Genomic DNA, 14164 nt, shown 5'->3' on the forward strand with positions numbered 1-14164 from the left:
AGCCCAACTGCTGAGCCACCCGGGTGCCCCTGATTACTGAATTCTTTCCCCCTAATGGTAAACAACACTTTAATGCAGTATTAAAAAAAAAATCAAGACTACTGCCAAAACAAATCCATGATGAACAAAAGTGCCCCCTTTTTTTTTGCCATGTAAGGTAATATCTCCACAGGTTCCAGGGATTAGGTCACAGACTTCTTAGGAGAGGAGGCACTGAAATGAGTGGGGTTCTTTGTGAGGCAAGGCCTGTGGAAGGGTGAAGCGGCAGGAGGGAGGCCACTACCCCCACTTACTAGCAGCACATGTCTTGCCACTGAGTCTTAATCCAGTCAGTGTCTGGGGCTTTGGCAGCAGCTTAGCTTTGGGTGTAGGTCTGTAGAAACTTTCACGTTGCCAAAATAGACTGTGCACCAGTCAAGTCTGGTGATGGCTGCTCTGGGAAATTAAAGCAGGAGCTCGCCCAGAAATGCTCTCTGTCAACGGCGTGCTAGCCAGATGTAGTGTTCCGGCCCTCTGGACAGAGGACTAGCGGGGTGGCTTTGGCATGTGCTTCAGGGGACTATGAGACTGGTCAAGGCAGTGACCACTGTGGTGTCTGTGCAGGGGCAAGATTGAAATCTGTAAGTAAATCAGGCCTGTTGCCTTCTGGGTGATATCCTTGAGACTTAGGTGTTTCAACAAGTTATTGAGGGTCACAGTGGATGGGGGGAGATTGGCATAATGCAAATTTTAGAGGCAGCTCCTAGTAGGCGGTGGCCCAAGTGGAACTCTCTAAGCTTATCTTGCTTGCATTGGGGAAAATTTGTCTTAGGCTGTTCAATTTCAAGATAAGAGCCACAGCAGTATGACTCTTGATTAAGTTACTAGAGCAGAAAAAGAAATAGAAGGCTTAAGAGCATGAAGAAGGGCCAGGTTTCCTAGCTCACATTACCCCCTCATCCCCTGCCCCTACACTCCATGCACCTAGCATCCACCTGTTGTCAAAACCTCCAAGAAGGTATGAGTTCCATTTCCCAAACAGAAGCGATTTTCGTAGTCTTCTCACAGATCCTTAGTCATGCTGCATTTCGATTCCCGCGTCCAGGGCCACACCAAGATCAGCTAAGAAATCTCTTGGTTTTTAAGGCAGTTTTCTATTGTAAAAGTCATAAATATTCGGGGCACCTAGGTGGCTCAGTTGGTTCAGGTATCGCTCAGGTCTTGATCTCAGGGTCCTGGGATTGAGTCCCGCATCAGGCTCCCTGCTCAGCACAGAGTCTGCTTCTCCCTCCCCCTCTCCTCCTCCCCCTGCTCGCTTGCTCTCTCTCTCTCTCTCTCTCTCTCGCTCAAATAAATAAATAAATAAATAAATAAATAAATCTTTAAAAAAAAAGGAATAAATATTCATTATAGAAAACTGGGAAAATATAGAAAAATGAAATAAAGGAATCATATAACCTGACTTCTAAAATTTGATTATTGATAATATTATAACATATTTCCAGGGCACCTGGGTGACTCAGTGGTTAAGTATCTGCCTTTGGCTCAGGTTGTGATCCCAGAGTCCTGGGATCAAGTCCTGCATTGGGCTCCCCAAAGGGAGCCTGCTTCTCCTTCCGCCTAGGTCTCTGCCTCTCTGTATCTCTCATAAATAAGTAAATAAAATGTGTTGAAAAATAACATATTTCCTTTCAGTTATTGTCTATGATAATGATTTTTCTATGCATCACTATATACGTGTATGGGTATATAAATACATATATGTATGTGTGTAGGTATATGTTTACATGTGTCTATACATGTACACATGTGTGCCTATACAGTGAACACACAGATATCATTAAGGGTGTTTACCTTCCTGCAAGGAGCCTGCTTCTCCCTCTGCCTGTGTTTCTGCCTCTCTCTCTCTCTATCTCTGAATGAATAAATAAATAAATAAATAAATAAATAAATAAATAAATAAATCTTTTTTAAAAAGGGGGTGTTTACAATTTTGTACTTTGATTTTTTTTACTTACTCGTCTTTGTTATCAACTGTTTTGACCTATCAGCATCAGCCCACACAGTCAACCACTTTATCTTTGAAACACTCACTTGCCTTGGCTTCTCTGTTAGCACATTCTCCTGGTTTTTCTCTGACTCACTTCCTATTTTTCCTAGTATCCTTTGCTAACATATCCTTCCTTATCTGACCATCAAATATTGGGATTCTACAAAGCTGACAAACCCCCCTTACTTTGCATTCATGTTTTTGGTGATTTTACCCATTGCCATGACTTTAAGTAGAAATGACATGCAGATGTCTCCCACATTTGTTTTTGTTATTTTTAATTCCAGTTTGCTTAATATACAGTGTAATGTGAGGTTCAGGTATACAATGTAGTGATTCAGCATTTCTGCATATCCCTTGGTGCTCATCATGGCAAGTGTCCTCCTTAATCCCCATCACCTCACCCATCCCCCAACCCACCTCCCTTCTGGTAACCATCAGTTTGTTCTTTGTAGTTAAGAGTCTGTTTCTTGCTTTGTTTCATTCTCTTCTTTCCCCATTGCTCATTTGTTTCATTTCTTAATTCCTCATATGGGTAAAATCATATGGTATTTGTTTTTCTCTGACTGAGCTATTTCACTCTGCATTTTACCCTCTAGCTCCACCTACATCATTGCAAATGGCAAGATTTCATTCCTTTTTATGGATGAATAATATTCCACTGTATATTTATATTGTATCTTCTTCATCTATTCATCTGTTGATGGACACTTGGGTCGCTTCCATAATTTGGCTTTTGTCGATAATGCTGCAATAAACATAGGTGTGCATGTATCAGTTTGAATCAGTGTTTTTGTATTTTGGGAGTGCATACCCAGTAGTGTGATTACTGGATCATAGGGTAGTTCCATTTTTAACTTTTTGAGGAACCTCCATACTGTTTTCTACAGTGGCTGCACGGGCCTACACTCCCATCAGCAGTGTAAGAGGATTCCCCTTTCTCCACATCCTTGCCAACACCTGTGGCTTCTTATGTTCTTGATTTTAGCCATTCTGACTGGTGTGAGGTGATATCTCATTGTAGTTTTGATTTGCATTTCCCTGATGATGAGTGATGTTGAGCGTCTTTTTGTGTGTCTGTTGGCCATCTGGATGTCTTTGGAGAAATGTCTATTTATGTCTTCTGGCCATTTTTTAATTGGGTTATTTGTTTTTTGAGTGTTGAATTGTATAAGTTCTTTATATATTTTGGATATTAACCCTGTAATGTCTCCCACTTTTTAAAAAAAGATTTTGTTTATTCTTGAGAGAGAGAGAGACAGAGACAGAGATAGAGACAGAGACAGAGATACAGGCACAGGGAGAAGCAGGCTCCATGCAGGGAGCCCGATGTGGGACTCGATTCCAAGACTCCAGGATTATGCCCTGGGCCAAAGGCAGGTACTAAACCACTGAGCCACCAAGGTATCCTTGTCTCCCGCATTTATGTCTCTAGCACAAACTTCTTTAAGATCCAGGTTCACAGATTGAGCTGCCTACTTGATATTTCAATCTGAATGTTTCGTAGGCATCTCAAACTCAACAGGTCTGCACAGAGATCTTGACTTCCCCTTCCTCCATTTGCCTCCTCCAGTCTTGCCCTTTTCAGCAAATGGTACCACTCTCAACCAGTGGCTCAATCTCAAAACTAAAGAGTCCTCCTTCATGCCTCCCTTTCCCTTACCTCTCACATCCAATCCATTACCAGGTCTGTTCTGTTCTACCCTACGTGATATCTTGAGTTGACCTACTTTTATATATGTCCCTTGCTATTCTTTGAGCTTAACAAATAGCCTCTTTTATTTGGCTATGACAGTAGTCTCTAAGCCTTGCCCCTTCCAACCCATTCTCTGTATAACATCCATAATTATCTCTCTAAAAGATAAATCATATTATGTGATAAAAATCTTTAACTAGATAACCATTGACTGATTAAATGAATTGTAGTACAACCATATGATGAAATACTATACAATTATAAGAATGAATGAGGAAGGCAGCCATGTAATGAAATGGAAAGAGCTCCAAGATATTATTAAGTGAAAGAAATGTATAGAGTGGTATGTATGGTATATAACTTTTGGCATATGACATAGAGACAAGTCAACAATATACATTTGTGTTTGCATCAAAACTGACAGGATTCCTAAGAAACTAATGAAAATGATTACTTGTAGATGAGTAAGGGGAAATATCCAGTGGATAGTACAGGGGTGAAAGCGAGACTCATCATAGTAAAACTTTTTTATTATTATTATTTGGACTTTTGAATCATGTGGATGTATTCACTATTCAAAAATGAAAAAAAGACTTATCTTCTCATTGCACTTAGAATATAACTGATACTATTCCCTACCATGGCCTGCAAGCCCCTTCCTAGTCAAGCCTCTGCGACCTCTCCACGTTTACCTTCTACCATTCCTATCACTTTCACTTCCAAATCCAAAGGATCTTCTTTCAACTAATCAAATAGACCTTGAGTTTTTCCATCTCAATGCCTTTGCATTGTCTTTTTTTCTGTTGATTGCCATTTCTCCTGGTCTTCCTATGGCTATCTCCTTTTCATCCATAAATCTCTGTTAAAATGTAATCTCATTTTGTCATCAGAGATACCTTCCCTGGCTTCTTCACCTTGGGATGTTCACCCCCACCCCAACCTACCTTTTATTCTCAATCATGGCACCATGGTCTCTTCCTTCCTAGCATTCCTCAGCATTTTGTATTGTTTGTTTAAATAAATTATTTATTTTGTTGTTCATCCCCTGGAGACTAAAATTCATGAGGCTGGGAACCATTTATATAATTTTCACTACTGTATAACTAGCCTGTACCCAGTGCCTGGTACATAGTAGATGATCCATATGTCTTTGCCGACTGAATACATGCTTGAAGATGTATAAGTATTTACCCACATCGTTACAAATTTTTCAGCGATATCCCTATAATAACTTGCATAATATTCCATACAGTGGATCTACCACAGTTAACCATTTTCATATTATTTGACACCTAGGTGGCTATTGGAACCATGTATAAAAATAGGTTTAGGGGTGCCTGGGTGGCTCAGTCTGTTCAGCATCTGTCTTCAGCTTAAGCTCAGGTCATGATCCTGGGGTCCTAGGACTAAGCCCTGCATCAGGCTTTCTGCTCAGCGGGGAGTCTGCTTCTCCCTCCCCCTTTGCCCCTCTCCTTGTTTGTGTCCTCTCTCTCTCAAATAAATTAAAAAGTCTTTAAAAAGTAAGAGTAGGTTTAACCTTTAACCTCGACATTGTTAGTATGGCTTGTCATATTTAAAACATTTTGATTTATGTAATAGCTCAAAAAGTGGTATCTTTAAAATTTTTAATTTGTATTTCTTTAATTACTGATACAATTTTACACATTTTCCATATTAGCTACTTGGATTTCTTTTATGGATTGTCTTCAACATCTTTTGAATTATGCCCTTCTCCTTCCCCAGTGCTACTGTCTGAGATCAGGGTCTTACTATTTTTAGCGTGAGTTGCTTGAACAATCTCTCTACTGGTTTCAGGACCTCTGATCTTGCTGCCCTCCTGAGTATCCTTTCTCCTGAAGCCAGAGCACTTTTTCTAAAATGTATATTTGTTCATGGCATTGCCTGCTCACCACTCTTAGGTTCTGCATTGCCTAGAAGATAAAAAAATAAGGTCTGTCATGTTATGTCCTTTAAGTATGGCTTCAGTGGCTCCAGCCAAAAGTCTTACCCCAATCCAACATCATCCACACGCATGCCCAACATGCCCATCATATCTCTGGGTCTACTTAAGTTTGCTCTCTTTCTGGAAAACTCTTATATTGCATCTCCTGTAGAGCTGGGAACATTCACTTATCTTTCAAAATTAGGTCAAGAGCCATTTTTTCCATGAAGCTTTATTCCCTCAACCTTGATTAACTGGACCACTACTTTCCTTGTATTCTACTTCTGACTCATTCAGACTTCTGTCATAGCAACGATAACACTTAGTTATGCCACTTTTTTTCATTTGTCTCCCTGTGGATTTCAAGTACTTTTAGAGGCAGATTAGTTGTTATAAACTCAATGTTCCTTAGTGCCTAGCACATTTCTTGAAATAGGGTGTGTCCAATGAATATTTGTTCAGTATATTGTCCAGGTATTTGAGAATTTGTATTTTCCTTATGGATTTATGACAGTGATGTATATGTTAAAGCTAGGAATCCTTTGGTTTATTTATTTATTTATTTATTTATTTATTTATTTTTTGTTTGTTTGTTTTATTTATTATGAATATTTTTATCAGTTTCTAAATTGCCTTTTAAGTTTGAATGCTTCAGTTGTTTTAGAGGAGTTTTTAATATGTATCAAGGCAAATTTATGAATGTTCTAAATTATTTCTCACATTATTTATAAATTTAGAAATTCCTGTTCCTATTAGACATTTGATAAATATTTCCTTCTGTTTTCTTGTTTTTTGGTTTGAATTTTGTTTTTACCATTTAACTCAATAATCCATCTACAAATTACTTCGTGGTATATACTAAGAAATTCATTAATTTTTTCCCAGATAGTTAACCACTTGTCCCAATACCATTTATTAATAACCTTTTTCTTCCTCTTGATTTGAGATGTCTCCTTTATCATATATTAGTTTCATATACATAGTAGGATCTGCATGGAGGATATATATGATATCATTGATTTGTATATCTAAATTTGTTCCAGTATCCTAGTGCTTTAATAATTATAGATTTATAACATGTATTTTGAATGAAGTAGAATATAAATAAAAATTGTGATATCTGATGGGGCTAATTCCCCTTCATTACTCTTCTTTTATGAAGTTTTCTATGCCATTTTCTTTCATTTGTTTTTCCTACTAAATCTTAGGATTATTTTGTCAAGTTCCCAAAAGAATCCTGTTAGTGTTTTGATTGGAGTTCAACTAATATTATAAATAATTGGAGGGCAAATTGATTTCTATCACATTTCGCCTTCCAATTCAGGAACATGGTATGTCTTCCTACGTATTTGAGTCTTTTTTATATAGTTCTCAGTGAAGTTTTATAGTCCTCTTTTTGTAGGTCTCATATGGTTCTAATTAAAGTTACTCCAAGGCATTTTGGATTTCACTCAGCAGACTTCTCTGGTATGACTGGAAATGCCCATGCAGCCCACTGATAAATCTAAACCAGAAGATCAGGGCCCATATTTTCTAAGCCACATGGTTTGACAGTAATTGAGGCCATATAGTATAGTGGTTAAGTGCATGGGATTTGACATCTAGATAGATCTGGTTCTGAATCCTCATTCTGTCACTTATTAGCTATATAACCTTTCACAAGACATGTAAACTCTGTCTCAGTTGCTTCATCTATAGACCTGGACTACTAATACTACCTTTGCTGACATGGGTTTGGTGAGGTAAATGCAGGGTCATGAAAGTGAAGGTTTAGCAAGGCACTTGGTTTAGAAAGAGTGCTCAATAAATGTGAGCTATGGTGATGGTGCTGATGATGCTGACGATGATTAGAACGTACAGAGAAAAATGGGAAATAGGACTGTCTTGAGAATTTCACATTGCCAAAATCATGGGGAAACAAAAACTATAAATGATTCAAAGGAGAAGGAAAGTTGAACAGGGAGAGATAGAGCAGGAAACAAAGAGGTGCTTACAGTAGGGAGTTCCAAGATTTCCTCTTTCTGTTTGAAGACTATGGCAAAAGGCTGCATCATTGTTGGAACCAGGCACAAGGACCTTTCTGAGGAAACCTCCAGAGGTTGAGGATGGGGAAGGGGAGGCAAATGAAATGTATGGATAGCCATTCTTCAAACAGCTACTCCCCTGCCTACCCAGCTGAGCCTTAGACCCAGGATGGGGAGAGAAACTTGTTTGAGAACCATTGTGTTGGAAGGATCTGGCCTGGTGACCATGGGAACCCCTGGAACCAAATTTCTACTTGTAAGAGATGCTATTTGTGATGGTGTAGATTGGAGAGGACAGATAAGTGATTCTCTAAGGGAAACCACAAAAAGGAACAAGCATGGCCTTTGGGAAGTGATGGAGAAGTATCTGATAACCTAACCCTTGAGCTGGGAGCCCATGGAGTTGCCTCATTATTATCTTATTAATGATGGTATATGTTGAGAATGTTGCATGCATTTATTTTTTTAAAATTTTTATTTATTTATGATAGTCACAGAGAGAGAGAGAGAGGCAGAGACATAGGCAAAGGGAGAAGCAGGCTCCATGCACCGGGAGCCCGACGTGGGATTCGATCCCGGGTCTCCAGGATCGTGCCCCGGGCCAAAGGCAGGCGCCAAACCACTGCACCACCCAGGGATCCCCTGTTGCATGCATTTAACTAGAAGGTGAGATAACTTTTTAAATGGCAATGGGCATGGAATGGGGGAGGATGGAAGGGAGGGAGGTAAAGAGAAGAAAAAAGATTGGTGCCTATATGTGAACGCTTTCACAAATGTATACTCAATTGAATCACAGGCAAAGCAGAGTGTGAGTTTTAATCTGTAGGTGTTTTTACACAGTCAATTGCAAGGATGAAACTTTATCTACTGTGTGTGGCATTGTTTGGGGAAAAAAATCAAACTAACATCCTTAATTCTTAATTTAACCCAAAGTACAAAGAGTGAGCTGAAGGGCCAGGACCCCTGTAAAGAGCATATGAGAAAATATCCTCTTACCTAATGGTTCCTGTTCTAACTCCTTTATATTCCCAAGAACATCTTACTTTTTTTTTTTAGAGGGAGAGGGAGAGACAGAGGGAGAGCGAAGGAGAGAGAATCTCAAGCAGGCTCCATGCCCAGTGTGGAGCTCGATGCAGGACTCAATTTTACAACCCTGAGATCATGACCTGAGCTGAAATCAAGAGTTGGACACTTAACTGACTGGACCACCCAGGCACCCCATGAAAAAATTCAAGATGCAATTCAGCAATGTTTTTCAATAAAAGGTCTGTTATTAAATAGTAGATGTTTTGAGAGATTCCTGGATAGCATGGTACCCTAGAACATTAATTTTGGAAAAGCCCTTCAAGACCAACCAACAGAGCCACCAGAGGAGGGAAATGACTCACATATAGCTGTTCAGTGAGCTGTTAGCCAAGCCAAAACCCAAAATGAGGTCTCCTGAACTCTACTGCCTTTTTTTCCCCATCAGAACATAGGATCTGCCTATTTTAGAAACCCCCTAGAACATTTGTCTCTTAGCACTTATTTTGCCCTGGGACCTTCTTCGCACATGTGGGACGTGTGTTATAAACCCACCAATGTAATTTCCTTTTCTTTGGGGGAATAGGGTGATGGGAATGTAGCATAGCCCACATGTGGGGCAGGAAGAAAGGTCTTCCAGAAGCTGAATTGTCTATCTTATTTCTTCCTTCTAAAGATATTTCCAAAAAGATATTTTAGATTTTAAACATTTTCATTTCATAGCATGGAAGATTGGCCTGTCTGGGTAAGGCCTTCAAGATGGGCTATGCTAGCCAACTCTGCTCTCCATCTAGTCTTCCCACAGGATCTTGAGCACACCTTCGGATATTACCGCTTTCACTGTGGGGTAATTGGCCAAGTCTACAGCACTATAACATCGTCTCTGTCTGACCTAATTGTGATTTCCTCCAGGGTCAGACCCAGTGCTGATACCCCAACCCCAGTGAAGGGCAGGGGCCCAAGAAATGCCTAAGGATTGAATCCAAGGAGCAGAGACAATTTGAGGGGCTCGGGGCTTGTACATGTGCTGTGTGGCCTTGGGTCAGTCAATGAACGTTTGTCTCCTTTCTAAGGGGATGGTGATAATAGTGTCACCATCACCCCCAGAGGAATGTTTGGATAAATGAGATTTTGATCACCAGAGCTTTCTGTGACCTGAAAGAGACTATATAAAAAATAGGGCATATGATAGTAATGGCTAACCTTCTTTGAGAACTCACTGAGGGACAGAAAGCAATTCAATCTGCACAATGACCCTATGAGGAAAGGACTATTGTTATCCCCATTTTATAGATGGGAAAACTGAGGCATAGAGAGGCTAGACAATTTTTCCAGGACCCTACATCCCCAAGGACACACAACCAATAAGTGCTTATGATATTATAAACTAGAGAGAGGCCATAACTTATTCAAGCTGACACAGCCAAGGGTCAGAGACGGAACTAAAATCTAGGTCTTTTGACTCCCAGTTCAGTGCTCTTCCTACTGAACCTAATGTATGATGTGCTAGGAAAACCATCCCAGGTATCTCCTATGGAGGCATGATTGGAGGGCATGGCATTGCTGCTCGGAATGTGGCCTTTCAGCCTGAGGAAAAGGCACAGAAAGTGAAAATAAGAAGTTCTCTCTGGGCTGGAGGACTTCAAATCATGGGTCAGTTTTCAAAATGAGTCATTGAGGGGCCCAGGGGACGGCCTGTCATGCCAGGTGGGTTGGTGAAAGTGAAGGAGCACAGACCAACCTTGGTTTAGAAATAAATGACACATTTCTGTCCCTCCTATATTTCCATCCTAAACAATCTAGATCTCTGTCACATATATTTTTCATACCAACTTGCTGAAAGGTTATTTTTAAATAAGATATGACACAAATATAACTTGGCCAACAGCAGGCACCTTTGTATTACAATCTGACATTTCTAATAAACACCCAGTGATGTGGGGCTTATTACCTAGGCTTTGTATATAAAGCTAGGACCCTTTTGCTATTTCTGAAAACAAATTCTACTGCTCAACACTAATCCAGAGATCCTTTATGTGCCAATAGTCCACACTGTGTGCACGTTTCTGAGCCACCTACTCTTTACTTTTCATGCACACCCAGTCCTTGTCCTCACAAAACTTAGCATCAAGTGAAATAGCTTATATCCACAAAACACTGGTTTTCTTCAAAATATATAATGATGATGATGATGATAATAATAATAATATGAACAATAGCACTTACAGAAGGATTTATAGTCCTCAAAATACATGCATGCTATTTTAAATCCTGTATTATTTTCCTGGTTATGCACACGTGCTTGGTCCTTTAAAAGATTATCAGGACTATAGTAACATACAACACAGACTGGGACTGTCCCCCATAATGCCACACCACTGCAGGTAGCTCTCTCTGGTGACCACTTCGTGTCTACTTCCTATGTACCTTGCTCTGTGTGGGGGTGGGAGTATATATTACAAAACAGGAAGAATCCAATGCAAAGAGTTTTACACTTGCTTTTTGTCACTTCTCTCAGCATGTCTTGGATGGCTTTGTATCCCCATACACATATCCTTAAAATGGGGGTCAGCAAATGACGGCCCACCAGCCATATCTGGCCCACAACCTATTTTTGTAAATAAAGTTTCATTGGCACACAGGTGTGCCCATTTGTTTACCTATTGTATATGCCTGCTTTCATGCCATGACTGCAGAACATATTTAGTATCTGGCCCTTTGCAGAAAAAGTCTGTTGTCCCTGCCTTATGACAACCATCCAAATTAGGCAGGGCTAGGATCACCTTATTTAGGTGTGTGTTTCTGCATATTGGGTATGTAAGTGTCCTATAAACCTCACACTGTGATATTCTCATTCATGAAATGTCATGTGTCAGTTGAGTCATATTTTCATTTTGCTAATTAAAGAACCTTTCTATGAAGTGACTTGTCCAAATGAGGAGTCTTTCTGTGAAGCAAATGGGCACCACCTACTTTGTCTGGTTTGTACGGTGTTTTAGGCCTACTATAAAGCATTCCGGTTCATTTCAAACCCACACACATACAAACACATCCTCAATCACACTGAGGCACACACATTCTCTCACAGTTACTAATTTACACACACACACATGCTTATGTGCACAGGACCACGTCGAGTGACATAATACAATCATGCCACCAGCACTGGCAGACTTGCCATCACTTCATTCTAGGAGGTACCATGGGTTTCATTTCCACTGAAGGAAGGCTAGGTTTAAGAAGGTGGGATGCTGGGGCCTCTGACAGGCTCACGAGCCTGAGGTTAGGGAAGGCATCCAGGGAAAAGAAGCTAAGTTGGAAGATGGTCATCAGATGCAGAGCGGGGAGGAGGTGGTGAGAGGCTCTCTAGAGAAGGCCAGCCTAGCGGAAAGCCTGATCCCATGAATCAGTGTTTTATTTTGGGGCAGAAAGTGGAGGAGGAAGTGGTGGTGAGGAGCCATTGGCTGGGCTATAGGAAAGGTGGGAAGGAAAGAAAAAACTAACGAAGATTGTGGCATTGATGTGAACAATTAATCAACATATAATGTATCATTAGTTTCAGAGGTAGAGGTCAGTGATTCATCAGTCTTATATAACACCCAGTGCTCATCACATCATGTGCCCTCCTTAATGCTCATCACTCAGTTACCCCATCCCCCCCCCCACACCCGCTGGCCACCCTCAGTTTGTTTCCTATGATTAATATGAAAGCTCTTATTAAACACTACCCTCTACTCCAGGGCTTCTCTGCCTTTTGTGTGCAGTCATATCACCTGGGCATTCTGTTAAAATATAGATCTTTGGCTCTTCAGGTATGGGGAGGGGCCTGAGAGTCTATACTTCTAAGGGGCAGCCAGGTGATGCTGAGGCTGCTGGGCTTCAGGCCTCATTTTGAGGAGCAAGGCTCTGTTGCTTCTCTAGTGTAGATACTTCTTAAGAACCTCTAGCAAATCTCCCAACTGTCTCCCCACTGAGTTTAGAACATTAGCTTTCAGGGTTTCTATGCCTAGATATAAGTCTCACTGAATTCAACTTAGTTTGTCCTGTAGCTTGTCTTCATTGCCAAACATGTCCTTCACATCTGCAATACAGAAACACCCACTGAATTACCCTGCTTCATCAGTCAACTGCTTTCAGGACTTATCCGATGCATTTCTGAGATGCCAGATACAAATGATCGATTATTACCTTTTCACTTGCCTGAAAGGTACTATAAGTAATTGCTTTGGTTCTTTTCCTTACCATTTGTTCAACAAATGTATATGACATTCCCACTATGGGCCAGGCACTGTTCTAGGCACTCAGGATAGAGCAGTTCACAAAGCCAGAGGTGCCTATCCTCACGGAGTCTACATACTTTTGAGAGGGAAGGCAAGAAATAAACAAAGCAAGAACACTAGCAAGTGTGTCAGTTGAGTAAATGCAGACAGGAGGGTAGAGAGGGCTGGGGTGGGAGATGCTTTTCTGTGTAGCTAGCTAGCAAAGGCCTCACAGATAATGTGGTGTTGGAGCAGAGCCCTCAGAGAAACAAGAGAGCACATCAAATTACTATTTGGGAAGAGAGAATTGCAGCTAGAGGGACCAGCAAGTACAAAGGCTAGGGGCGGGGGCTACCTGGTTTATTTGGAGAACAGCCAGGAGCAGACTACGGGAGTGAGAGAGAGGCAAGTAGCAGGAGGTGAGGTTGCAGAAGTCATAGAGGGTCAGAGTGAGGAGGACCTTAGAGGTCTTGTAAGGAATGGGCTTTTACATTTGTGATGTGGGAACCATGGCAGGATTTTGAGCAGAGCAGTTTTTACGAGATCACTCTGGCTTCTGCATTAGGAACTAACAGGAGGGGAGTGCTTGGGGTTAGGTAGGAATAGGAATGGGGACACCAGTAAGGAGGTTGGAAATATTTACTTTACAACATTTTGTGACATGGTAAGCATTTAACACTGATAAGGTTACTGGGTTGAACTCCGTCCAAAGATTCAGTAATAAGGATGTTCACGGCAGTTACCACTGAGGACCTACTATCTTCTAGGCACGTGGATAGTGGCTCCACATGGGCTGTTCTCATTGAATCCTCACCACAGCCTTATCAATTAGGCCAATGCCATTTTCAGAGAAGGAAACAGAAGTTCAGAAAGATTAAGCCACTTGCTAAGGTCACACAGCAAGTAAAGGGCAGAATCAGGAGTCAAGCTCAGGTCTCTAATTCCACAATGCTACCTTCCCTACCATGATCCCAAGCATTACAGTTAAAGAAAAATTAAAACTGCTCTCAACTCTGCAACTCATCATCATTACCTATTTTTATTGATACGTTTTTTAAAAGGTCTACTGTTTCATGGCTTTATGATCAGTTTTTAAGTTCGAATGCTACAAAATAACATTATGAGTGCAAGGTCTCAGGCTGGAAAATTGGGTCTAGTTTCATCAGATGCCTCCCCTGGCAAAGAATAAAA

The sequence above is a fragment of the Vulpes vulpes genome, chromosome X (genome assembly GCF_048418805.1).
Source record: "Vulpes vulpes isolate BD-2025 chromosome X, VulVul3, whole genome shotgun sequence".
In the NCBI taxonomy this organism is placed as follows: domain Eukaryota; kingdom Metazoa; phylum Chordata; class Mammalia; order Carnivora; family Canidae; genus Vulpes; species Vulpes vulpes.